This window comes from Bos indicus x Bos taurus, chromosome 4 (assembly GCF_003369695.1).
Source record: "Bos indicus x Bos taurus breed Angus x Brahman F1 hybrid chromosome 4, Bos_hybrid_MaternalHap_v2.0, whole genome shotgun sequence".
Taxonomy (NCBI): Eukaryota; Metazoa; Chordata; class Mammalia; order Artiodactyla; family Bovidae; genus Bos; species Bos indicus x Bos taurus.
The window spans coordinates 4,992,075-5,016,729 of NC_040079.1; the positions used below are offsets into that span (position 1 = coordinate 4,992,075).

Sequence of the window (24,655 nt, forward strand, 5' to 3'; positions counted from 1 at the left end):
AAGATCCCCGGGAGGAGGGCATGGCAACCCACTGCAGTACTCTTGCCTGGAGAGTTCCGTGGACAGAGGAGCCTGGTGGGCTAGAGTCGGACACGACTGAGCGTGCACATACGCTCTGTTCTTCAGCAGCGCCCAGATTCATGAGAATGTTTTTTGTTTCTTTGGCTTGGGGTTCATCGTGCTTCTTGGAGCTGTGGGATTAGAGTTTTCATCAAATTCAGAAAATTGGGAGCCATTATTTCTTCAAATTTTCTTGTTGTCCCTTCCTCTCTTCCCTCTATTTGGGAATTACACTTCCAGGTAAGTTAGGCCACTTGAAGTTGTCCAGGTTATTGATGTTCTGTTCATTTCTTAAAGACTCCTTACTCTTTGGGTCTTACTTGGATTGTTTCTATTGTCTTCAAGTTCACTCATCTTTTCTCCGGTAGTGTCTACGCTGTTTATTCTTTCCAGTGTGCTTTTCATCAGAGATGTTGTAGCTTCTATCTCTCCACCTTTGAGTCTTTTTAAACTTCTTTTCTGTCTCTCCTAACAATGCTTTTGCTGTCCTCAGCCTTCTGGTGCATATAGATTCTGTTGCAGTAGCTGTTGTAACCTGCTTGTCTACTGGCATCCGTGTTGTCACGGGCGGTGATTTTCCCTCACTCCTGGCCATTTTATCCTGTTCTTTGTATGCCTGGTAATTCTTTATTACAGGCTAAACGTTTTGGAGTTTACCTTCTTGGTGCTGGATATTCTTTTTTTTTTTTTTGTAATATGCTTATCTTCTGGGACACAGGTCAGTTACTGGGGAATGGTTTGATCCTCCCCGGGGCTTTATCAGATAGGACCAGAGCAGCCCGTAGCCTCGGGCAGATTTTTCTCTGCTTCTGAGGCAGTCTCTGGCTTCTCTATCTGATGCCCCGCGGGCATGAGGTTTTTTTCCACCACTGGGGGGAACACCGCCTATTACTGGGCCAGGATTCCTCTGCCTGCTCCTTTCAGGGAGTCCTCCCCTCAGCCTCGGGCAGTTGTCTCACCCATGAGCTCTGGTCAGGGAGGGACTCTGCAGATCCCTGCAAGTCTGGCTCTGGGGGCTGGCTCCCCCTGCCACACACACACACACCTGCCCCCAGCACTCTGTCAAAACTCTGTCTTGGCTTCTCTGGACTCCCAGCTCTCTACATCCTCAGGGTCCAGAGAGAGACCCCCGAATTCCCCAGCCCCTGGGTACAGCAGTGCTCACAGCAGGCTCTCTGGACACCCGAACACCAGCCCCACTTGCCTGCATCCTGGAGATCGCTTCCCAGAGCCCTCCTGACACGACAGCAGGCACTCTGGGCTTCGTGCTTGCAGCAGCACCCCCAGATCACCCAGTGCGCCCCTTCTGTGCCCACCTGTGCACTCACCCTCTACCAGTGGCTGCCATGCCCACCAAGGTCTCTTCTCCTTGCCTGGAGGCTGTGACTAGACCTGGCCCAGACGCTTCCAGAACTTCTCGCGGTCAAGTGGGTTACAACCACACCTTCTTCAACGAATTCCGAGGCCCTCTTCCAAGTTGGTCCTTTAGAGGCAGGGTCCCCCACCTCCGGGCTGCGGACTGGTACCTCCTGTCAGATCAGCAGCAGCATTGAAGTGCAAAATAAATGAAAGATGCTTGAATTATCCTGAACCACCCCTGGTGCCTGGGAAAATTGTCTTCCACGAAATCAGTCCTTGATGCCACAAAAGGTTGGGGACTGCTGCTTTCAGACTTCTTCTAGAACTTTCCTCCCATCTTGACAATTTACTCGCCTATCTTGACTTATCCTTTACATGAAACTTTCCCCGCTGAAGTTATTGTGTGGTTTCTGGCTCTGGATGGACCTAGATTGCTAGAGACACTGATTTTTTTTCATAAGTCATTCTTGAACCTGGCATCATTGCTGAATTTCTCATTAGTTCCAATAGCTTGTTGTTTTTGCTGGCTTTTTAATAGGTGACTGCATCATCTCAAATAGTGACAATCCTGACACTCCTCTTTCTCTTCTGATAACTCTTTCATCCAGTTCCACTTCTGTTGTGTTGGCCAGGGTCTCCAATACTATGTCCAGTGCTGGAGACGATGGACAGCTTGGATCCTTGTCATGTTCCCCTAAAGGAATACGCCTAGAGAATTCCCTGGCAGTCCAGTGGTTAGGACTCTGTGCTTTCACTGCTGGGGGCCCAGGTTCAACCCCTGGTCAGGGAACTAAGATCCTATAAACTGCGCAGTGCAGCAGCAAAAAAAAAAAGTAAAAATTATCTATCACCTAGGATATCTGCTACAGATTTTTGGTACCAGGTTAAGGAAGTTTCTTCCTATTCTTAATATTTTAATTATTTTTAAAATCACAAATGGATGTTAAATTTTTTCACATACTTTTTCTGGAGTTTTTGAGATAATCCTCAGGACTTTCTCCTTTAGACTACTGCAAACTTATTGATAGATATTCCCCTAATTGAGAGAAAGACAAGGGGTACAATAAAGTGTGGAGGAGATCCCAGTTAATAGCTTAAAATCTTGTCTTCTAATCCATAGCAATAGTATCTAGAAAGTATTATCCTATGCGAAAAGAAAGAGATTCTGGGAAACTCCCTGGCGTTCCAGTGGTTGGGACCCTGAACTTTCATTGCCAAAGGCTCAGGTTCAATTCCTGGTCCAGGAACTAAGATCCTGCAAGGTATGCCACGCAGCCAAATTAAAAAAAAAAAAAAAAAAAGTTCTGCTTTATTTAGGATCTACACCTGCTTTAAGATTTGACTCTTGATTATACAATATCAACTGCAAATAGTCTTTATTTCAAAACAGTCTCAACCATACAGAATAGTATTATAGGTAACACTTTGAAGTTAAGATGATCTTTTTTCTAGAATACTACTCAACAATTTTGGAATTTTTCTTTTTTAATCGAAAAGTCTTGATTACAAAAGTAAGGCATGCTTACTGCATAAAAACTGAGGCAGTTGTCAAGGTACAAAGTAAAAACGGAAAGTCTCCAATCTCCTCTTTCTTCTCTCATTCCAGTTACCAAGGCTGGTTTATAATTCAGAACTTGGGGAAACCTTTTTTACTATGCCAGTTTAACAGTATTACCCATCAATTTTCTGAAAGCCAAATAGATATTATAGCAAAGAATATATATCCAATAAAAGTCAGGAAAGCTCCACATGGTAATCCTTTCTTAAAAATGCTAAAGTGTTATCATCTCTGTTGAGCTCATATTCTTATATGATAGCAATAGCCCAGAGGAAGATGAGGAGAAAATTACTTTTTTCAGTCCCACGAAAACCTGAAGAAACACAGTGGTACCCTGCGTGGGCATGATAAGTGACAGCGTTCCCCAGAGCGGGAGCAGAGGGGTGCCTAGAGCAAAGGGATAAACGGGGGAAATTCAACAGTTTCCGGAGCCCTCCTGCATCAGCCCTCCACGGAATGAGTTCACTATTCTGTTTGAAATATCATGATGTCCCCAAACTTTACACCAACTCCAATTCTGATGCATTTATGAAGAACACTTTCAAAGCCAACAGTAAATAATTTAGGATTGGCTGACACTTTGCGTTTACCCCTGACGCTGTAAACACTGCTGTAAGAACAAAGCCAAGATCTGTCAGTGAGGGTCCTGGAAAGTGTCAACCCCATTATAAACACTCAGATAAATGTTAAACCACAGCAGCAGCAACAAACAATGGCCCGTGAGCCTTTGCTCCACAGCCTTTAATTAATGATGGAACGGTAGTAGCTTTGAGCAGGGGTGTGAGGCAAAGGGTTTGGGAAACATGCTGGAGTTCCCATTAGTCTTCATCACCCAGCTCCCTTCCTGTCATGTTCAAAAAGAGGATTGAAAAACACTTGGAAAGAAAGCCAAAAATATAGAAGCATGCCTGAAAGACTCCCAGATTGTGGTTGAGGATCCACAATATCAGGGTTTTTTTTTTTTTAATTTGGAATTCCCTGGTGGTCCAGTGGTTAGATCTCTGCGCTTTTATTACTGAGGGCCAAGGTTCAACCCCTGATCAGAGAACTAAGACCCTGCATGCTGCAAGGTGCAGCCAAAATATATATATATGTAAGTGAGTAAGTGAATTCACTCAGTCGTGTCCGACTCTTTGCGACCCCATGGACTGTAGCCTACCAGGCTTCTCCTCCGTGGGATTCTCCAGGCAAGAATACTGGAGTGGGTTACCATTTCCTTCTCCAGGGGATCTTCCCGACCCAGGGATCGAACCCAGGTCTCCCGCATTGGAGGCAGACACTTTAACCTCTGAGCCACCAGGGAAGATGCCATATATATATATATATATATATATATATATATATATATATAATTCTGACTGTAGTGCAGAGAAGATTGGAAGAATAAGTGGAGCCTCAAATAGTCAAAGATTGAGGCTGCAGCTGTGACTTGAACAGGTGGTAGGTGATATTTTCTGTAGATAAGCTCAGTTGCCCCTGGAGGAGGGCATGGCAACCCAGTCCAGCATTCTTCCTGGGGAATCCCATGGACAGAGGAGCCTGGCGGGCTACAGTCGGGCTACATAGACGGGGTTGCAGAGTCGGGCAGAACTGAAGCAACTTAAAAGGCATGTGTGGAAGTTCAGTGGCATCTCCCGTTCTGTGTTCTTCTGCACTGTTCACATCTGTTTCTTCTCTACCCCCTCGAGCCTGGGTGGGCAGTGGGATTGCTTCAGCTATTGCAATATGGGGGGGAAGGGACACTGTGCCAGTTATGGGCAAAAACTTTAGCTGGCCTGGCAACTGCCACCTCCTGCCTTTTAGGATATTGTTTTTGGCATTCAGTCATAGTAGAGTGAGAAGCCCAGGTCCCATGGAGAAGCACACGGGAGACTCCACTGACAGCCCCAGCCAAGCCTCCTGTGAGAGCCCTGGTTTAGACCAGCCCCAGACAACTGTAGCCCAAGCTGCTACCTGAGCAATCCTGAGCAGAGCCACCCTGCTGAGCCCAGTCCGCCCACCAGCCATGCGAGATGCCAGCTGTGCTGGCTTACAAGGGATGCTCCTGCTAGCAAACTGGGTGCTTATACAACAGAAACGTCTTGTCTTGCAGTAGTTCTGGGAACGAGGGGTCTGAACCAAGACGTCAGCAGCACAAACCCTCCTGAGGCTGTGAGGGAGGATCTGCTCCAGCCGTCTCTCCTTGGCCTACAGGTGACCGTCTTCTCACTCTGGCTCTTCCGTCCTTCTGTATAGCTCTGTGTCCCAGTGACCCCTTTTTAACAGGACACCGGTCGTATTGGATGGGGGCCCGCTTTAATGACCTTGGTGTAGCTCGATTACGTCTATAAGGCCTTATTTCCAAATCAGGTCACATTCTGAGGTACTGAGGCTGAGGACTTCAGCATAGGAATCTGCTGCTGCTGCTGCTGCTAAGTCACTTCAATCTGAGGGACACATAATGATGATAAATTGCTCTCTGAAGCTCTCCAGTTTTGAGGTGGTTTGCTGTGCTCAAAAGGTAACCAGAACAGGTGGTTCTGAAGATGGAAGCACACACTTCAGGAGACATTAAAAATCCCTAAAATGGGTGGGATGGGAAGGGAGGTGGGAGGGATGTTCAAGTGGGAAGGGACATGGGTGTGTAAACCTATGGCTGATCCATTTCAGTTTGGTAGAAGCCGAAACAATATAGTAAAGCAATTATCCTTCAGTTAAAAATAAATAATTTAAAAAAATCCCCGTAATGTGGTCATTGGGTTGGAGGTGAAGAAGACACTACAGATTTCCTACCCAGCCTTCATCCTTCTTTCTCCTTACTATACCATTGCTGGCTTCAAGGCCTCATTTTTGGACTTCTCTGGTGGTACAGTGGATAGGAACCCGCCTGCCAGTGCAGGGGACGTGGGTTTGATGCCCGGTCCAGGAAAACCCACACGCCTTGGAGCAACTACGCCCCGCGCTACGACCACTGACCTGCGCGCGAGGGCCTGCGAGCTGCAGCTGCTGAGGCCCGCACTCTGCAGCCCGAGCTCTGCAACAGAAGAAGCCACCACGGTGACAGCCCGTGCACCGCAAGCAAGAGTGACCGCTGCTTGATACAGCTGGAGGAAGCCTGTGTGCAGCAAGGAAGACCCAGCGCAGCCAAAATTAATTAATTTTTTAAAAAAGACCTTGGACTTCCCTGGTGGCTCAGTGGATAACAATATGCCTGCCAATGCAGGGCACTGGGTTGGATCCCTGGTCTGGGAAGATCCCACATGCCCCGGAGCAATTAAGCCCATGCGCCACAACTATTGAACCCAAGTGCTCCAACTCCTGAAGCCCGTGCCTGCCTAGAGCCTGTGCTCCGCAGTAAGAGAAACACCAGGAATTCTCTGGTGGGCCAGTGGCTTAGACTCTGCGCTCCCAATGCAGGGGGCCCAGGTTCACCCCGTGGTCAGGGAACTAGATCCCACATACTGCAACTAAGACCCAGCACAGCCAAATAAAAATAAACATTTAAAAAATAAAAATAAGAGAAGCCCCCCACTTGCTGCAACTAGAAAAAGCCCATGCAAAGCGATGAAGACTCAACAAGGCCCAAAATAAATAAATAGAAAGACCCCATTCTTCCCTTCTGGTTTGGTCTTCACTAAATTCTGGCCCGATTTACCTCTTAAAATGAGAATCCTAAATAAGCTGGGGGAATCACAGTAATTACGTTTGGTGATGGGATTAAGGCATGTGGCTCAATGCTGAGAGAGAAACATGCTGAAGGTGCTTCTGGGGAAAGTTTCTTGTCTCTTAAATGGGACACAATGAAACAATCATCCCTTTTCTCCCTCTGGATCTTCCTGTGTAAGGGTCTGATGCCTGGAGGGAGCCAGGCAGTACCCTGAGGACAGCAGGAAAGAACGCTGAGCCGCTCCCAGGTTCTTGGTGACACTGGAGTCACTGCATGGACCACCCTGGAGTCAGCCCAGCTCACAGCTTCTCTTTATGAGACTCTACATCCTATTGTTGTTTAAGCTTTTTTGAGTCGAGTCATCTCTCACCTATGGTTTGCAGTTGTCCGTCAAATAGATAATTAACTATTTAGGAGCTCAGAAGTTTGAGATGGAAGTAGAAAACTTCTGGTCATTTAAACATGAATGGAGTTGGGTGCCAGTAGACACAGGAGACTCGGGTTCAATCCTTGTGTGGGAAGAACCCCTGGAGGAGGAAATGGCAATCCACTCCAGTATTCCTGCCTGAAAAATCCCATGGGTAAAGGAGCCTGGCGGGCTACAGTCCAAAGGGTCACAAAGAGTGGGACACCACTGAGCGACTGAGCAAGGCAGGTATATGAACAGGAACAAGGGAAAATTGCAAAAGAAAATACACAAGGGATATGTATGGAAAGTTCCCATTCATTTACCTAATAAATATTGACAGAGTGCCTAGTATATGCTAAGCACGTTTCTAGGCTCTGGGAATAAAGCAATGACTGAAAGAATGCAGAAATCCCCATTGTCACGGAGCTTCATTCTAGCATTGGTATTTAGTGGGGGAAATACATGGAGAAGGAAATGGCAACCCACTCCAGTATTCTTGCCGGGAGAATCCCATGGACAGAGGAGCCTGGTGGGCTGCTGTCCATAGGGTCGCACAGAGTTTGACACGACTGAAGCAACTTAGCATGCATGCATGCAATGGAGAAGGAAATGGCAACCCACTCCAGTACTCCTGCCTGGAGCATCCCAGGGATGGAGGAGCCTGGTTGGCTGCCATCTATGGGGTCGCACAGAGTTTGACATGACTGAAGCAACTTAGCAGCAGCAGCAGCAGCAGGGGGAAATACATGAGCACAATGTCTAGTGTAGACTGGGGAAAAAAACACACAACGTGAAAGTCAAGAACCATGTTTTTTTTGTGGACAAACCTGAGGACGATAGCCCAGGATGCAGCCTCTCAGGTAGCTCTGAAGTCCTGCTCCACAGAGGCAAGGCAGGAGCCAGAATGGGGAGGAGCTTTTGCAACAAACACGAGGCAGTCGGAACTTCAGAAGATTACTGTGAATTCAAGAAAAGCAAGCATCTCAAGTTAAGGAATTTAAGCACTTTTCTATGCATGGGAAGTTGCAAAAGTCTGGGCTCACTGAACTCATCCCTTTGATCTGCACCTTAGCTCTCTGGGGCCAGGGTTCTTTGTTCTTTCTCATCTGATGTCTCCTCAAGGTGCACCCTCGGGGGTGGCTGCAGTGGCTGGTGGCTTGATCAGCCATCATCACGGAGACAAGAGGGCGGGCATTGTGTCTCCATCCTGAGTTCCCTTTGGGGCTCAGCTCACCATCAGGGCAGCTGGAATGTGATGGCCGCAACATCCTTATTTACTGGCGTAGCAGGCAACATTTTTTTTTTTTCCACTCACACTAGAAAATGCTTAACCTCAACCATTATTGCACGCTCTGTTGCTCAGTCAGGCTGGACTTTTTTTACGACCCCAAGGACTGTAGCCCTTCAGGCTCCTCTGTCCCTGGGATTTTTCCAGGCAAGAATACCAGGGTGGGTTTTCCTCTCCAAGGCATCTTCCTAATCCAGGGATCGAACCCATGTCTCCTGCATTGCAGGCAGATTCTTTACCACTTAGCCACCAAGGAAGTCCCTTATTATTGAAGAGGTACAAATAACACATATTTATACTTACTTACCAACCTGACAAAAATATAAGATCTTGACAGTACCTGGCACTGGCAGCAGAGTGGTGAGCTCTCGTCCACAGTTGGTGGAACTGCAGCCTCATGCAATATTATGGAAGATCAGCTGGGCACGGTTATCAGAATTGTACCAGGATGTTCATTTTCACAATAAAAGCCTGGACCACCAGCAAGGTATCTGGCAACACAGCGCTGGCTAGACAACTTATGTGTGATCCATCTATACCACAAAGCACACCTGTATATGCAAATAGGAAGCACTTAAAGATATATTATTAAATGAATAGCACAAAATGCAAAAGAGCATGATCTGTTTGTATAAATTTTTAAATAGAAATTTATTATAATAATATGTATTATACGAATTATTTATTAGAATATAAGTGTTAATATGCCTTAAACTTTTGTGGGGTTTTTTTTCCCCCCAGAAGGAATAGTAAGAGGATGCTCCTAGCATTTACCCATTAGGGACAGGAAGTCCCTGTCATTGACGTTGCTTTTTAACTTTAGCAGACCCTGTGGATTGGTTCCCTCGTGGCATTCGTAGCCCCGCCCTGTTGCCTTCCCCTCCTGTAGTGCTAGGAGGGCAGGAATGCTCCTGTCCTTAGATTCTCTTGCAGCGAGGCTGGTCTTGTCGTCTGCGAATGTTCGTCCCAGGAAAGAAAAGACTGAGACAGTCATTCAGAAAGGACTCACGGGAACGCGCTGCGGGCACCTCCCTGTTTTCCCCAATCAGCCGCGTGCGGAAGAAGGCCTGACCTTCGCTCCCAGGGTGACTTCCGGCCCTCATCTAGATTACGGCCACATCGGAGCCCTGGGGAGGGGGTGAGGCAGCTGGATCCTCCACTGCACCTGGATCTTCCACTGCCCACCGCTCCCACCTGGGATGAGTCAGCCACAGAGGCCAACACCCAGTTAGATGCCTCTTGCACAGAGAATACTGGACTGAAGTTTGTGCAATTGAAGTGGCTATGGTTTATTTGAAAGAACCAATGACCAGAGCTCTCAGGAAGTTCAGCATCTCCAGGAAAGCAACAGGATCACAGCCAGTCATCTGGGAAATGAAGCCATCGCTCCAGGAGCTGGAGCCACAAGCCTGCCACCCACGACTTTGCAAGAAGATTCTGAGCTTCGGAACCCTACACCTACTAAACACAGCTGATTGATTTTAGTGTCAGTAAGGAGTTACAGAACGCGACTCCCAGACACGTTTTTCAATGAGGCATCTGTCCTAGAGAGGATGTAGGGTTATGGGTCTTTCCAAATTCCTGGGGGGTGGGTAATGGACATTTCTGGACTCAGTTGCACAAAGATGGACTCAACAAATATCTATCTGACTTGAAACAAGAGAAATGCTAGCTTGCACCTGCAGCTTTAACACCAGGTCCAGTAGCCAGATGAAAATCCTGAGACCAAAGCCCGACGCTGAGGACGGCAGAGGAGGCGGTCAGAGCAGTTTGGAGCTGGGTGACATCCTGGAGGGGCCGCACCAGATCCTGCAGCTCTCCCCTGAACCTGTCACTGCAGGAGAGAAACAGACCTCTCTGCTTCAGATATGCCGGTCTGGTTTTCTGTCGCTTGCAGCCAAGCTTGTTCCTAAAGGCCACTCGAAGTTTTCTATCTGCCTCTCCAGGTCTATGTTCAGGCCTTGTCTTCTAAAGGGTCCCAGGAGGAGGATCCGTCTGGACTGGAACAACACAGGCTCCCTTGCCCTCCAGCTTCTGCTTGGGCTCAGCCCACAAATTCTACTGCCCAGAGTTTGCACTGTTAAATACTTGCAAGGTCCACCAAGATCTATTTACAAGGATGATCTCTTCAGTATTGTTTAAAATGGCAAAATGCTGGAAACTGCTTAAATGTGCTTCAATCAGGGGACTAAGTTAAATAAAATATCGTATTGCCTACATTGGAACACTTTGCTGGAATTAAAAAACAGGTAGCTCTGGGGGCGCTGAAATGGAAAGTTCTCCAAGATTTTCTATATACATTTTGTTTTTGGTTGCACCAGTATCAGCTGCCACATACAGGATCTTTAACTGTGGCATGTGGGATCTGGTTCCCCAACTGGGAATCAAACCCAGGTCCTCTGCATTGGGAGCTTGGAGTCTTAGCCATTAGAGTACCAGGGGAATTCCTTCCATGATATATTATAAATGAAAAAAAAAAAAAGTGTAGCATGAGCCAATTTACATAAGTATATAGAAGCATATATGAACTTTTTTTTTTTCAGAGAAGATAATAAGAAACTGTGGTTACCACTTTGAAATACTTTAATATTCTTACCATGTTTGTGTTACTACTTTCATTTTTATGAATATGTTTCTGAAATGTCAGTGGGGCCAGTTAAGGACCCTCTCATCCTTGGTTCCCCAGAAAGTAGAGCCCAAACCACAGTCTTAGTGCTCCTGCTTTAATAGGCAGTGTAACCCCAGGAAGGTGGAAGGGAGGGGCCCCAGAGAAAGCCAGGCAGGGAGAGAGCCAGGGTCCACATGTGCTGTGACGCTGACCAGTAAGCACGATGGATTGTTCAGTCCCACAGAACATTCTCTGGAAAGCTACATAGTCCACATCTCAGGACAACGTGTCCATGGCAGAAAGGGGGAAGGATTTATTGACTGAGTCCAGCCTCCCTCCTTCAGGGCTACGCATGTGCATCTGGTGCTGAGCCGGGCCACTGGGCAGCTTGGACCAGGAGCCCCTAGGATGGAGGCTGGGAGGTACTGGGAGGGTACAAAGGTGATCGGGGCCTCGCAGGCCTGGTTGTAGGATCAGGAGCAGGAAGCAGACGGGTCAGGAGGATGAGACGCAGCACAGAGGGGTCCAATGCGTGGATCTTCTTTCATTGTCTTTTGTTTTGGCCAAGCCAAGGCTTACAGAATCTTACTTCGAGGACCAGGGATCTGTATTAGCTTCTGAAGGCCATCTTAACAAATGATCACAAACAGGGCCGCTGAAGCTCCATAGGAAGCCTGCAGGGTTTGTCCCGTCTGGGGTCCCAAGGGACAGCCGGTTTCCCACCCTCCTCCTGACTCCCGGTGGTTGCTAGCAGCCCTGGCTGTTCCTTGTCTGCAGGCGAGGAATTCCAGCCCCCGGTCTGTCTTCTCACCGCGGCCTTTTCCTGCCTCTCTGTGTGTGTCTGTCTCTGCCTCTCTTCTCTTGTGAGGATGCCAGTCATATCGGATTAGGGCTCACCCTGTTCCAGAATGACCTCATCTGAATTTGACTAACTACATCTGCCTTGACCCTGTTTGCAAATAAGGTCACCTTCTGAGGTTCTGGGAAGGACATGAAATTGGGGGGTAAGGAGCCACTATTCAACACAGTTCAATATATTTATGTATTTTTAAAACTAAGCAACATTATTTTAAAACTGAAATTAAAAGAATGTTATCAAAATCTACATGCATGCTCAGTCGCTCAGTCGTGTCCTTACTTTTTGCAACCCCATGAACTCTAGCCCGCCAGACTCCTCTGTCCATGGGATTTCCCAGGCAAGAATACTGGAGTGGGTTGCCATGCCTTTCTCCAGGGGATCTTCCTGACCCAGGGATCAAACCTGCATCTCCTGCATTGCAATTGGGTTCCTTACCACTGAGCCACCTGGGAAGCCCGTTACTAAAACACTCATCTCCCAAAAAGAAATTTGTGTTGGATGTGAGGATGATTTATCTGCTTTTGCTGTCACCACCCTGGACCTGGACCGCTTTCAGCTGTTTGAATGGACACAAACTCCCTTTCTCTTTATCACCCACGTATAACCCCTGTTGTCAAAGATCTATGAATGGCTTTGTTGTGGTTCAGTTGCTAAGTCCCCTACTAATTTCTGCCACTATTTTGTTTCTAATGTTTCAGACAAAAATTAGTTTACTTAATGGAGTTGGAAAAATAGTTCAGAAAAAAGTCCTAGAAGCAGTAACCTAGACCGGTGGTTCTCGAAATGTGGCCTCTAGACCGGCAGCAGCGGCACCCCGGAACGGGTGACAATGCAGATTCAGAAGCACCAAAACCCAATGAACTGTAAAATCTAGTAGAACACGCCCTCCAGGGAACTGTGATGCCCGTGCAGGTCGGAGACCCATCGGCCTAGACCAGCTACATACTACATACCCCACTGTACACCACGCTTAAAGCTGGAGAACTCTTCATTTAAAATTTTGACTTCTTTCCATCCAATATGAAAACCATTTGCAACATGATATATGTTTCTGCCAGAGCAGAAAGTTCTCAGCAGAAAGTTTTCCAGTTTTTGGTTTCAGGACAATTTGCCCGGTTAAAAATTACTGAGTCCCCAAGGAGATTTGTTTATGTAAGTTATATTTACCAATATTGGAAATTAAAATCGAGAAAAATTTAATTCCTTAGCTTATTAATTCATTTTAAAGGAACAATAATAAACCCCTGGCATGTTAATTTAAATAACACATTTTATGAAAAATAACATTTACCGAAACAAGAAAACCTTGAGTTAGGATGGCATTGTTTTACAGTTTTGTAAATCTTTTTGGTATCTGGTTTAATAGAAGACAGCTGGGTCCTGATATCTGCATTCAATCTACTGCAGTATGATGTTTGGGGTTGAATTGTAGGAAGAAAATCTGGCCTCACACAGAACATAGTTAGAAAAGAGAGGACCTCACAGACCCCCTGAAAGGGTCTCCAGGACCCCAGGGATCCTCTGACCACACACTGAGAACGGCTGTGCTCCAGAGGGTACATCTAAATAAAAATGGGGCAATGGTGGGAAACGAAAAGATTCACTTTGAGAGCTTTGTATTAATAACTGCTTACAATTCAGTCATTTTCATGATACCTCAGTTGGAGGTTGAAAAATTCTCTACTTGTCAATTCTTCCCCATTTCCAGCACAGGATAAAATATGAATAAATAATAAAATTAAATAAAGGGCTAAATTTATCATTTAAAATATAGTTGTTGGTATTTAATGGAGAAACTATATCTAATCATTTCCCTGAGAATTAAAAGTATGAATAAATGTGTACAAAATTTTTTCTCCAATCTGTAAATTGGTAGATAAGACAAAATTCAAACATAAACTGATTCACAACATTTTAAAAATACATGACTCAAATAATAAAAGTAATAAAATTATAAGACTAGACAGGATAAAGATCAAAAAGGCAATTTCTTCAGCAGATAAGGAAACTACTTCACCAAGGCACAAATACTTGACCAATTGAATTTAAAAATTAACTGAAACTCAGCTTATTTAAAAACAATTTGCTTAATAGGGACTTCCTTGGCAGTCCAGTGGTTAGGACTTGAAAATTTCACTGCGGAGGGCTTGGATTCAATCCCTGGTTGGGGAACTAGGATCCCACAAGCCACATGGCCAAAAATATATATATGTATTATTTCACTGCATAAAGGCTGAATTGCACAAAGGCTAGAGCCGATGGAGAAATCTTAGAGAGTTTTATGAGATTTTATGGGATTAATTTTGAACTCAATAAAAACAATAGCTGACATTTAGTGGTGCCAGGAATCTTACATAGGGCATATTATTCAATTTTCACAAGAGAGAAAGTAATATAAGTCTTGGTCAGTTCAGGCTGCTCTAACAAAGTACCATAGTTGTTGTTGATGTTCAGTAGCTAAGTCGTGTCTGACTCTTTGCGACCCCATGGACTGTAGCGTGCCAGACTCCTCTGTCCTTCACTGTCGCCCAGAATTTGCTCAAATTCATGTCCACTGAGTTGGTGATGCTATCTAACCATCTTATCCTCTGTCCCCCCCTTCTCCTCCTGCCTTCAATCTTTCCCAGAATCAAGGTCTTTTCCAATGAGTCTGCTCTTCAAATCAAGTGTCCAAAGTATTGGAGATTCAGCTTCAGCATCAGCGTCACTCCTTCCAATGAATATTCAGGGTCAATTTCCTTTAGGATTGATTGATTCAATCTCCTTGCTTGCTCTCAAGAGTCTTCTCCAGCACCACAATTTCAAAGCATCAATTTTTTGGCTTCTTTATAGTCCAACTTTCACATCTGGACATGACCACTGGAAAAACCATGGGTTTGACTAGACGGACCTTGTCAGCCAAGTGATGTTTCTACTTTTTAATATGCTATGCCAGACTGATTAGTACCATAGATTAATTAGCTTAGCTGGTTCTGGAAGCCGGAAGTCTGAGATCAGGTGCCAGCATGGTCCAGTCCTTAGGAGGGCCTCTCCGAGGTTATGAAAGGTAGTGGTATCCTCACAGGGCAGAGAGAGAGTGAGAGAGCTCCCTGGAAGTCCCTTTTGTAATCCCATTCATCAGGGTTCCACCCTCAGGATCTAATCACCTCCCAAGGGCCCCACTTCCTAACACTAGCACATTAAGGTAAGGATTTCAACACATGAATCTGGGGGGTGGGGACACGAACATTCAGTCCATAAGAATATAGAGATATATTTACCCCATTTTTCTAATCAGAGAAATAAATGTAAATAAGTTTAAGCAACTTCCCCGCAGTCACAGAGTCCGAAAGTGAGGGAGACATGTCCCTCTGACTTCCAGATCCATACTGTGGACAGCGCTATCTCTCAACAAAGTGTTTGTTCAATTCCATATGTTTTTAAAACTGTTTATTTGATTTCTTTCTTTGGCTGGGCCAGGTCTTAGTTCTGGCACTCAGGATCTTTTAGTTGCAGCATGCGAACTCTCAGTTGCGGCATGCAGGGTCTAGTTCCCTGGTCAGAGACCGAACCTGGGCCCCCTGCTTTGGGGCTTCTCACTGCGGTGGCTTCTTTTGTTGCTCTAGGTACACAGGTTCAGTAGTCATGGCTCCCGGACTTAGTTGCCAGGGAAGTCCCACCTGGGGAACTTTGAAAAATGCCGATGGCTGGATCTCACTCTAGAGATTCTGATATAACCGATCTTGGGTGAGGCTTGTGCATTTTCTTAAAACGATTGGTTTATGTTTCTGACTGTCGTAGGGTCTTAGTTATGGCACATAGAATCTTTCCTTGTGGCTCTTGGGTTTTCTCTAGCTGCAGTGATCCGGCTCCAGGGTTTAGTTGCCTGGAGGCTGGCTTTCCAGGTGGCTCAGGGTTAAAGAATCCACCTGCCAATGCAGGAGACACAGGTTCGATCCCTGGGTTGGGAAGATCCCCTGGAGGAGGATTTCCCAGATACTTGTCTGGGAAATCCCAAAGACAGAGAAACCTGGCAGGCTACAATGCATGGGGGCGTAAAAAGCCTGTTCATGACTGAGCACACATGCATGCACCCACATGTGGGATCTTAGTTCCCTGACCAGGGATTAAACCCACGTCTCCAACACTGGAAGGCAGATTCTTAACCCCTGGACTACCAGGGAAGTCCCTCATACATTTTTTCAATAAGGTCTGCCCCCATGCCATCTGGTATGCCACCTACTGAGAACCTAGGTAACCAGAAATGTCAGTCCGGTCACGAACAGAAGTTGCGGACACAGGATGTATTGGTTTGGGAGAAAACAGAAAGCCCTTCTGGGTTCAGTGAGTCAAAGGAGTGGTGGCATTTAGAGGTAGGAGAGCCCAGGCAATGTTGCGACTGCAGACTGGGAGTGGTTGAGAAGTTTCAATTAGACAGTAGATTCAAGAATTCACTGGGTAGAGGTGCTAATTGAAAACAGCTGCCCTGGATATTGTTTGAAAGTAGGTTGGGCATTTGGCAAACAGTAAGTAAATTACAAAATTGTCCTGGGAGACATTGAGAGACAAAGATGGGCTAGTGCTAGAACCTGAGGAATATTGGTATGGTGGGACTCAAGAAAGCAGACCGTTTTAATGTTTAACACTTGAACGAACTCTCTCCCTCCATTTTTTCTTTTTCTCCTTTCTCCTTTTGAGGATTTGTATGTTAGGGAAAGTAGAAAGTGCTGAGTTAACACACTTAGATAATTAAATTCCCAACCTGACCCACTTTGGCCTCTATCCTGGGTTGGCTTTCCCCAACATTACACCATCCTTTGGAAAAAAAAAGAGGAAGAAGACAACTCTTCACTATAGGTATGGAGTTGACTGTAGAGAGTGCCAGGTACACTGGCCAGGGTAGGCTGGAATTCAGCTGAAACTAATTAACCTCTCAGAGAGCCAGCAAGTAGAAATCCAGCAAGTCCCAGAGCTTGGTCACGGAGACCAGGATTCACTTCTGTTTGGGAAAACGCTGGCCTGTAGGTCTTTGGTTAGCTGTATAGTCACGGCACCAATCTGGGTTGCCAGGCGCCTCTCCCCTCCTCTTCTGGTAATTCTCCTGTTACTGTGTTGGAGGGCGTGGCCAGAGGTGTTGGCCTCAGGCCCACGCTGTCAAAACTTTTACACAAGGATTTCTTCAGGAGCAAATACCTTTATTGATTTTTCTGGTGGGGGAGTTCCTGAGGGGGGCAGGTTCTGGAGGGGTGTAGAATCGTCAGCCATGGAGAAGGAGGTCTACTTGCCATCTCTTCACCCTCCAAGGAGGCGAAGGAACAACTTTTGGTACCTCGGGGTCGTAAGAGCCACCTCTGTCTATGCAATAATTGTGAGTGAAGACAGTCATGGATAAAAAGAGACAAACAAGCAAAAAAAAGCCCCCCACACTTAAATAAATCGGTTTTCCCAAGGGCTGACCTGGGTGCAGCCATGAAAAGCACCCCAAAGGGTGTCAGGATTTCATTCATGTGTCGTCCAAAGGCACACGTGTGCCCCAGTTCTCTGGGACGCAGGTAACAGGGCTGAGATTTCCATGGTGGCTCATACTGACACAGAATTAATTCATCTGGATTAAATTTGTTATAAGATTTAAAAACACTATGATCTTGTTTTAGCATCCCCACCCTTACCTCAGCCCGGAGAAGTTGGTAGGGCAGGTCCTGGTGGAACCTTACCCTTTTAAAGAGGAAACCCAGGTGTGGGAAGTGCTGAGCGATTAGCCCAAGGTCACACAGCTAGTTATAGCCAAGTCGGAACTGGAGGACAGATTCCTGGCATCTCAGCAATGAACACTTGTCATATACTTGCTTATTCAACATCATCATCTATTAATTAACTGATAAGCCAACTTTGAGCAGATTCTCTTTCCTACCCAGTCAGAGCCTATTTTGAATGAAATAGAGAACCAATTCAAGAGAGCTCTGGTTTACTGAATCCTTATATTAATTGTCTAACCTAAGTTTTGAAATATTTGATATATTTGCTATTAACCTCGCTCAGTAAATGTCCTGCATTGTGACTGGAACACTCAAAAAGTCCTCTGACCCTTTTACTCACCAAAACGGGCACAGCTGCAGTAAACAGAGCCTTTCCCTTGCTGCCCGAGGGGATCAGCCTTCTGCTTTGCTGCGGGTGGGGGGCAGGGTGCCCTGTGTCATGAGTCCCCCATGCTGATGCCAGTGAACATCAACAAGTCAAGGAATAAACACTATAAACACAGCCTGGTTTAAACGCTTTGTTAAAAGTACTCTGACAAAGAATAAGAGGCGACTTATTTTCCCCAGAGAGGACTGGGTGTAATTTCTTCAGAAAAGAAGGTGATGAAGAGATAATTACGGTGCAGACTTAGAAGCTGCAGAGGGAGATGGGCGAGTGTTAAGCCATTTCTATCAGCCTTGACTGCCATACTGTAGACTGGCCTAAACAACATTCATTTTCTCACAGCTGCAGAGTCTGGGAAATCCAGAATCAAGGTGCTCACTGACTTGGTTTCTGGCTTTCTGGCTCCTGGCTTTCCAGCTCCTGGCTTTCCAAAGGCTGCCTCCTTGCTGTGTCCTCACATGGCAGGAAGAGAGGGAGCTCTCAGGTGTCTCTTCTCAGAAGGACACTAATCCTGTCGGATCAGGGTTCTACCCTATGACCTCATTTTCCTTAGTTACCTCCTGAAGGCCCTGTCTCAAGATGCATCACACTGGAGGCTAGGGCTTCAGCTTATGAATTAGAGTAGATATAGGTCAGTCCATGCATGGGCTTGCCAGCTGGGTCAGTGGTAGAGAATCTGCTTGCAATGCAAGAAACCCAGGTTCAATCCCCGAGTCAGGAAGATTGCCAGGAGAAGGCAATGGAGACCCACTCTAGTATTCTTGCCTGCGAAATCCCATGGACAGAGGAGCCTGAGGTGCTACAGTCCACGGGGTCGCAGAGTCAGGCACGACCGAGCGACTGGGCACTGAGCGCAGTTTAGTCATTTAAGCATCAGTTAAGCTTTCTGCGCCTCAGGGCTGCAGCAACATATCAATCCTATGAGGCCTACATAATAAGAAGCGCAGTAGACAAGAGAGTCAGAGTTGACGCAATGCCATTTGCTTAAGCTGACTGATTTCCTCTGAGTTTATACTAACTGATATGGGTGCCAGGCAGTTTTTTTTCTTTTTTTTAATTTTTAAAGCTTTGCTTTAATCCAACTAAGCAATTTAATATTGAAACAAGGAAGAGATTGTTGCTTGCACATGCAGGTTTTTTTTTCTACTGAGGCCAAATATGGTGATATTATTTATTCATTATATGTACCCTTACCTTTTCCAAAAGGGACCAGAGCCCACTACAGAACAAAATGGAGAATTCTTGGGCTCAAATTCAAAATTCTTTGACTGCAGGAAAGGCCAGGTCAGGCTGGAGTTTGTCTTGCTGTGTATCGTTGCTCTACTTGGCCTTGTCTTTGCTTTCACCTCCTTGAGACTCCACTTCATCTTTCATTACAGACAACATAAGAAATGTGCCAGGACCCAGAGTGCTACAGGGCATTGTCACATTGCTCTGAGTTCTTCGAGCACAGTTGCTGGTGGGTGGTATACATGTACTTTCTAGGAGATCCCCAAGTAGGCAGGATGCAGTTCCTATACATTACATTAAAGGAGGTATGGAGAAGATCATTTCAGGTATGCAACAGATCTGCTGTTGTCTTACCTTCCTCAGTTCTAATAATCCCTAGGTTGGCAAGCCCTATCTAGAGGTTAGGCCTTAAGATGGTTTTCTTCCATGCTACAGAATTTAAATGGAGCCAACTGGCCAAAAGTTTCTGAAAACACAGCTAAGTACTCCGAGCAGGCATTTCCTTCCTTCCGCTTTTTGGCCGCGCTCCTCTCTAGTCACGCCACTTTTCTGTCTAGGACCCAGACAGCCTCACTTCCATGCTTCCGATTCAAGGATAACCGCCCAAGTGTCTCAGTGAATACTGCCAACTTCTCCAACCACCCTGACCTTCTGCTACAGTCTGCACTGTATCACCCCAAAAGTCATGTTCAAGCCCTAACCTCCAGGGCCCCAGAAAGTGACTGGTTTTGGAGACAGGTCTTTGAGGGGATAATGAAGTCATTAGTGTCAGTCACTCAGTCGTGTCCAACTCTGCGACTCCCTGGACTGTAGCCTGTCAGCCTCCACTGTTCATGAGATTCTCCAGGCAAGAATACTGGAGTGGGTATTCCCTTCTCCAGGTATCTTCCAAACCCAGGGATGGAATCTGAGTCTCCTGCATTGCAAGCAGATTCTTTACCATCTGAGCCACCAGGGAAGCCCCATTAAGATGGATCCTAATCCAACCTGGGTTGGGTTTGTATCTCATATGGGTCAGCAGTGGCCTGCCGCAGGGGCAGGGCTCTGGGTGCAGCAGACCTGGGTATGGCATAAGCCCTCTTGTAGGAGGTCACCATTAACCCCACCATAGAGCTGCCAGAACTTACACAGGACTGGGGAGACAGACTCTTGGATGGCACAAAGAGAACCTTGTGCACCAGGACCCAGGAGAAAGGAGCAGTGACCCCACAAGAGACTGACCCAGACTTGCGAGTGAGTGTCCAGGAGTCTCCGCTGGAGGTGTGGGTTGCTGCAGGGTCAGGGGCACGGGGGGCAGCAGTGCATCATGGGACCTTCTGAAGGAGGTTGCCATTATCTTCACTACCTCTGAGGCTTCCCTGGTGGCTCAGAATTACCTCCACTACAGTTTGGCCTCAGGTCAAACAACAGGGAGGGAACACAGCCCTGCCCTTCAACAGAAAAATGGATTAAAGATTTACTGAATATGGCCCTCCCCATCAGAACAAGAACCAAGTTTTTCTAAGAAAATGCACTGGTCATAGCAAACACTGTCTTCCAAAAACACAAGAGAAGATTCTACACATGAACATCACTAGATGGTCAATACTGAAACCAGACTGATTATATTCTTTGCAGCCCAAAATGGAGAAGGTCTATACAGTCAGCAAAAACAAGACCAGGAGCGGACCATGGCTCAGATCATGAATTCCTTATTGCCAAATTAGGACTTACATTGAAGAAAGCAGGGAAAACCACTAGACCATTCAGTTATGACTTAACTCAAAACCCTTATGATTATACAGTGGAAGTGACAAATAGATTCAAGGGATTAGATCTGATAGAGTGCCTGAAGAACTATGAATGGAGGTTCATGACATTGTACAGGAGGCAGGGATCAAGACCATCCCCAAGGCAAAGACAAGCAAAAAGGGAAAATGGTTGTCTGAAGAGGCCTTACAAATAGCTGAGAAAAGAAGAGAAGTGAAAGCAAAGGAGAAAAGAAAAGATATACCCACTTGAATGCAGAGTTCCAAAGAATAGCAAGGAGAGATAAGAAAGCCTTCCTCAGTGATCAATGCAAAGAAATAGAGGAAAACAATAGAATGGGAAAGACTAGAGATCTCTTCAAGAAAATTAGCAATACCAAGGGAACATTTCATGCAAAAAGGGGGCACAATAAAGGACAAAAATGGTATGGATCTAACAGAAACAGAAGATACTAAGAAGAGGTGGCAAGAATACACTGAAGAACTGTACAAAAAGGTCTTCATGATCCAGATAACCGTGATGGTGTGATCACTCACCTAGAGCCAGACATCCTGGAATATGAAGTCAAGTGGGCCTTAGGAAGCATCACTATGAACAAAGCTAATGGAGATGATAGAATTCCAGTTGAGCTATTTCAAATCCTAAAAGATGATGCTGTGAAAGTGCTGCACTCAGTATGCCAGCAAATTCGGAAAACTCAGCAGTGGCCACAGGACTGGAAAAGATGTTTTCATTCCAATCCCAGAGAACGGCAATGCCAAAGAATGCTCAAACTACCGCACAATTGCACTCATCTCACACGCTAGCGAAAGTATGCTCAAAATCCTCCAAGCCAAACTTCAACAGTACGTGAACCATGAACTTGCATATGTTCTAACTGTATTTAGAAAAGGCAGAGGAACCAGAGATCAAATTGCCAACATCCATTGGATTACCGAAAAAGCAATAGAGTTCCAGAAAAACATCTACTTCTGTATTATTGACTATGCCAAAGCCTTTGACTGTGTGGATCACAGCAAACTGTGGAAAATTCTTAAAGATATGGGAATACCAGACCATCCAACCTGCCTCCTGAGAAATCTGTGTGCAGGTCAAGAAGCAACAGTTAGAATTGTCATGGAGCAACAGACTGGTTCCAAATCGGGAAAGGAGTACGTCAAGGCTGTACATTGTCACCCTGCTTATTTAACCTCTATGCAGAGTACATCATGAGAAACGCTGGGCTGGATGAAGCACAAGCTGGAATCAAGATTGCCAGGAGAAATGTCAATAACCTCAGATATGCAGATGACACCACCCTTATGGCAGAAAGTGAAGAAGGACTAAAGAATGTCTTGATGAAAGTGAAATACGAGAGTGAAAAGTTGGCTTAAAACTCAACATTCAGAAAACTAAGATCATGGCATCCCATCACTTCATGGCAAATAGATGGGGAAACAGTGACGGATTTTGTTTTTTGGGGCTCCAAAATCACTGCAGATGGTGACTGCAGCCATGAAATTAAAAGACGCTTGCTCCTTGGAAGGAAAGCTATGACCAACCTAGACAGCATATTAAAAAAACAGAGCCATTACTTTGCCAACAAAGGTCCATCTAGTCAAAGCTATTGTGTTTCCAATAGTCATGTATGGATGTGAGAGTTGGACTATAAAGAAAGTTGAGTGCTGAAGAATTGATGCTTTTGAACTGTGGTGTTGGAGAAGACTCTTGAGAGTCCCTTGGACTGCAAGGAGATCCAACCAGTCAATCCTAAAGGAGATCAGTCCTGAATATTCATTGGAAGGACTGATGCTGAAGCTGAAACTCCAATACCTTGGCCACTGTATGTGAAGAATTGACTCAGTGGAAAAGCCCCTGATGCTTGGAAAGATTGAAAGTGGAGGAGAAGGGGTTGACAGAGGAGGAGATGGTTGGATGGCATCACCTACTGGATGGACATGAGTTTGAGTAAGCTCTGGGAGTTGGTGATGGACAGGGAAGCCTGGCATGCTGCAGTCCATGGGGTCACTCAGAGTGGGACAGGACTGACTGAACTGAACTGAATCCAATCTGAGTAGTGTCCTTATAAGAAGAGATTCAGACAGATACAGAGGAACAGGCATATGTGGACACATCAAAAAGGTTGTCACTCGCAAGTCCATGAGAGAGACCACAGATGAAGCAAAGCCTGCAGTGCCTTGATCCCAGTCTTCTAGCCTACAGAATTCTGAGAAAATAGACATCTGCTGTTTATGCCACTCAACTTGTGGTACCTCATTATGGTAACCATAGCAAGCTGAAATAACTTCTCAGATGCTCTGGATCACATACGAATCCTTCTTAAAGGACCTGGGCGCTAATAGGCTCCAGGAGCTACAGTAGGGGGACACATCATATGCCGTCCTTCTCTGCTCAGAGCTGGCGTCACAGGTGAGACATCAGTGGACGTGTACTGTAGGTTTCTGCTCCAGACCTGGGAGGAGATTCTGCTCGGCCATCCATCCTTTCTGGCCCGGTCCCCTGAGATGCCTGGAGAACACTTCTGAAATCTGGAGATGGTAACCTCTGTCAAAGCAGGATAACATGTTTCATTTCTTTTATGGAATTAAAACTCAGTAGGTCCATTTTTCTCAGCTTGATTTTTAACTTTTCCCCCTAGTTGTTATTTTATCTTCTTTTGTTTATATAAGTACTTTATGATCACTAGAAAATTTTTTGGAAATCCAGACCACTACTTGGAGAAGGAAATGGCAACCCACTCCGGTATCCTTGCCTGGAAAATCCCATGGACAGAGGTGCCTGGCAGGCTACAGTCCATGGGATCGCAGAGTTGGACACGACTGGGCCACTAACACACACAGACCACTACTATTTTGACAAGTTTTCTTCTAGCTTTTTATTTATTTATTTTAGTTCTACCAGTTTATTGCTACCAACCCATCTCCCTCCACCCTCATGCATGTGTGCTCAGTCATGTAACCCCAAGGACTGCAGCCCACCAGGCTCCTCTGTCCATGGACTTTTCCAGGCAAGAATACTGGAGTTGGTTGCCATTTCCTTCACCATCTTCTAGCCTTTTAAATATGTAGATAGAATCATATCTCTATATATGTATACACAATTTTATTAATTCATATTTGGTGGTGTGGGTCTTCGTTGCCACTCAGGCTTTCTCTAGTTGCAGTGAGCAGGGGCTGCTCTCTAGCTGCAGTGCATGGGCCTGTCATTGCAGTGGCTTCCCTTGTCTTGGAGCATGGGCTCTGAGGCTGGGGGACTTCAGAAGTTACAGCACGTGGGCTCAACAGAGCACAGGCTCAGTTGTAGCGGCCTTAGTTGTCCTTCGGCAGGTGGAATCTTCCTGGATCAGGCGTTGAACCCATGTCTCCTGCATTGGCAGGTGGATCCTTTACCGCTGAGCCACCAGCAAAACCTGATAGAACACCTTAATCAATTAACAATCTGAAATAGTATTTTGACTCCTAAAAATGTGTGTGTGTGTTTGGTTTTTTCCTGGCCTCACCTTGAGACTTGCAGGAACTTAGTTCCCCAACCAGGGATTGAACCCAGGCCCTTGGCAGTGAAAGCACGGAGACCTAACCACTGGACCACCAGGGACTTTCCCTCAATATGTTTTTGTAGATAATTTTATTTTCGGCTGTTTCTTCATCTGATACGGCATTGAGCCCTCTTATTAACATGTTCACAAACGTTCTATTATATGAAAGTGTGCATTCTATGGGCTCTTTCCCCCAGTGGTGTATCTGGACTCTACCCGAATGTAACTCTGCTC

At 45.8% G+C, this 24,655-nt stretch overlaps 1 long non-coding RNA gene across 1 annotated transcript; it reads right to left on the minus strand.

Moving 5' to 3' along the window:
- Positions 1-4,524: 4,524 nt before the first annotated feature.
- Positions 4,525-12,000, minus strand: LOC113890972. The gene is made up of 3 exons (XR_003510635.1): positions 8,661-12,000; positions 7,860-7,989; positions 4,525-6,071 (listed from the first exon to the last, which is right to left on the minus strand). It is a non-coding gene; the product is annotated as an uncharacterized LOC113890972 (long non-coding RNA).
- Between the last annotated feature and the right edge of the window lie 12,655 nt (positions 12,001-24,655).